Raw genomic sequence first — 3,631 nt, 5'->3', positions numbered from 1 at the left:
TAAGCAACTTCCATCCTACAATAGGGCCACAAGAGTTTCTTTTAAGTTTCTGGACAAGAGTAAAGATTAAAAAAATGAATTTAACTTTTGAGTGACTGAAAACATTATAAACGAAGAAAAGAGAGCAATACACAGTTTTTCACGGCCACATATTTCCAAGTAAGGGTTTTACATTCCATCTTTAGTCATGCTTAGTTTGGTATTTGAAGTCTGAAATTATGTTTCACACTGCATTTACAAAAACACTTTCTTAATTTTCTATTTGAGTGGGAGGCAAAGAGTATAACGTTCAGGAAGTAGACAAGATAAGGTCTAGATATACAGTTCTACCAGAGTCTGATCAGAAAAACATTGTCCTTATAATTACTCAGCTAGCACTTGAGAAGTGCTTTCATACACATGAGTTAATATGCTCACAACAAAAACTAGAAATAGACACTTCATAGATAAGAAAACAGGATTAGATTATTCTTTTTTTGTGCTTGTATTTGGCAGTTAATAAGTAATGGGGAAATGATTCAAACCTAGGACCCAGGAGTCATAGGAAACAAATGAGACCGGAGGAGAGAAAATGAGGCAAAGCAAAAAGCCATTTGATATCTTCTCTGGCTTTTTATGCTCTTCCTATTCCGTAATCCTGACCCTATTATCAGACTCTCTTTGGCAAGTTCAATTTTAGTGATAGATGTAATTTTGGGAACTACTGAAGTCTTGTTGTTTCCTTACCTGCACCTGTTTAGTGGAATTCCATCTGTCTGTTGAATTGCAGTTAATTTCTTGAGTTTAACATTTTAATCTCAGCATGAATGGATTATATTTGAGAGGTCCAGTATTTGTAGTTTTATCAGGTTTTACTTCAAGGTGGCATAGAGGAATAGGAAGAGAGAGAATCAGATTTCTGAGAACACAAGGTAAGAATCAGGGAAGGGGTATATACTCACGGACTATCACCTCTAAGTATGACCTTTATCAAAATCGTTCTTAAATTTTTCTATTTCTTTTTAGTTCTCAGCATAGAAAAACATACTATGAGTAACAGCAGAGGAAGATATGAGAACTTCAGGGCTGCACTATTTTAAAAGTCTACTTTTAAACTTTTTGTTTTTTAATTAAAGAGCATGCTAAGAGTATCCAGAAGATCAAAGAACTTTCTCTTCCTTGAATTACTACATTTGTTCAAGTGTTTAAAAGTAGGCAACAGTGCATCTATCTTTCTGAGATAGATGTTAGTCCCAGTAATTGCTACCAGCTTGAACTCAACTGCCTGACAGGTATAGTACTAAATTCCTCAAGTACTTTGGGATATATTATCATTTCCCAAAACCTGTAAAATAGATTATCCATAATCACCATTTTATGCATGAGAAAACTGGAACCAAAGAGGTGTAGCGCTTGCCATTGTCATTAAATCGTTAGCATGATTGTCTTCATCCATTCAGGTTGCTGGGTGCCTTATAAACAACTAAAATATATTTCTCATAGTTCTGGTGGCTGAGAAAGTTAAGATCAAGGCACCAACCCATTCAATGTCTAATGAGGATCCAATCCTGATTCACAAATGGCAATCTTCTCACTATAAACTCACATTGTAGCAAAAAGGGGAAAGGGGTCTCTTTCAATCCTCTTATTATAAGGGCTCTAATCTTAGTCATGAGGAGTTTGCTATCGACCTATCGAATCACATCCCAAAGGCTGTACCCTCTAATACCTCACCATCACCTTTACCATCAACCCAAGGTGATGGTGATGTATTAGATGGTGCTGCCTTGGGGGTTAGAATATCAACATATAAATTTGGGGCAGACACAAATTAAAGATCTGGCTCATACTCTGGCTCAAATTATGCTATAGTCTGGATGTCCAGACTATAGCATAATTTGAGCCACAGTATGAGCCAGATCTTTAAGACTCCAAAGCCACAGAGATAAACCTCTGCATTTAGTGTTTCCTTTACAAGGAGTGCAGAAGGGATAAAAACATAATAAAATTAGCAATACTTACAGTTTATACAAAGTGAGTGTTCATTTTATGTCAAGAACTGTATCAAGCATTTTAAAGCTTAAAAAAAAAAAACTTCCAACAATTTTATGAGGTAAGAATTATAATTTTCCATTTTGATGACGAGGACATTGAGACAGGGAAAATGAATAACTTTTCCAAACGGTGGGACATGAAGTCTAATAAAGATAGCTTAATTCTAAAAGCTGTTCTACCAGTCAGGACTCAAAATGCATGATGATTCAACAGTGTGCTATTATGACGGTATTCTTGCAGAAAACTTTGCATACAATGATAAGTTTCCAATTTCCACTGCTGTTTAGATAAATATATTTCTCTGTGTAGATTACCAAAATTGTGACACCTTTGAGAAATAGTAATGATGAAAACTTCAATCATGTTAACTGAGACTATATTACAGAAATTTAGTTAACACCCAAAATGGATGTTTTGTTATATGATCTGCCCACTCTTGATGTTTTTCTGGGTCGGTCCTGTTTTTATAATTAGAAGTAAGCTTTTAAGTTTAAGGGTCAGTTTTTTTTTAATTGCGCATAGAATGTTTAAAATTGACTGGTCTGTCTGAAATTTTATGCAGCTCTCATTCTAGAGTTAAAAATCTTAGGAATCATTTATAATACTCTTTGTTAGGGATTTCTCCTCAATTAGATTCCTAGGAACTCTTTCCCTCTGCCCTCCTCCTCAGCGCCTGGTCCTCTTCTGTTCCATCATTCAATAATCTGATATCAAGTGATGACTCACTCTGCCCAGACAGACTGACCTGTTACCCTGATAGACTCCTTATCACTCATGTTATCTATAATTTTGCTCATCTTTGCTGTAATTTTTCTGGGAAGGGATTTTGAATCCCTCAAAACACAATGTTGTACATTAGGGAATTATTCTTAGTGTCCTTATTAAGAAGGACCCATTTATTACACAAAAGTTATGCTATTTCAGTCCAAATATAGAGAAAATTTTTCTCTTTATACTAGAGTATGTTTATTATCAACAAGACAATAAGTTACTCAAGTATAAGCCAGCTCTAGCTCTAGTTTCGACATTGATTCTCGTGTTTATATAAATTTGTAACAGCTTTAAACAAAACAAGGGTAATAAATAAAATGGTTTACAAGAAAATTATTTCTTTTATTTGGTTAGGCACTTTTTTTCTAAAGCATACTATCTTACTAGTATCGTGATGCTACTCTAATGAAGGTTGAATTTATGGCTCTCTAAATATGGTTTTAATGTAAAATATACAAAAACCTAGAGGTGGAATTCTGGCAACTTTGCCCCCTTTGCATTATTATTGTAATCATCTTTATCTCTTTGATTGGTCATGCATATGATTATTTCAGTGTGAGCCAGCAAAGGCAAGCAATCACTCTAAAAGTACTGGTGAGAAGTAACAGCATACCTAGTAACGGCAGCTATGAAACTGCTTTCTGTCTGTTTGCCAAATATGCGGAATGAAACCCTTAACTGGGGTTAAGTGTCACTACATATAGTAAAAAAGTTAATGGGTATTGGTTTATCTAGATTAGATTAAAGTTCTATGAGCTCATTTTTTTATCTGTTAAAATGGGAATAATTAATTTACCTTAAACTATGGTTGAGATAATAAGTTACT

This window comes from Sapajus apella, unplaced genomic scaffold, assembly GCF_009761245.1.
Source record: "Sapajus apella isolate SASKATOON/1434 unplaced genomic scaffold, GSC_monkey_1.0 scaffold41, whole genome shotgun sequence".
Taxonomy (NCBI): Eukaryota; Metazoa; Chordata; class Mammalia; order Primates; family Cebidae; genus Sapajus; species Sapajus apella.
This window is presented reverse-complemented; position numbering follows the sequence as displayed.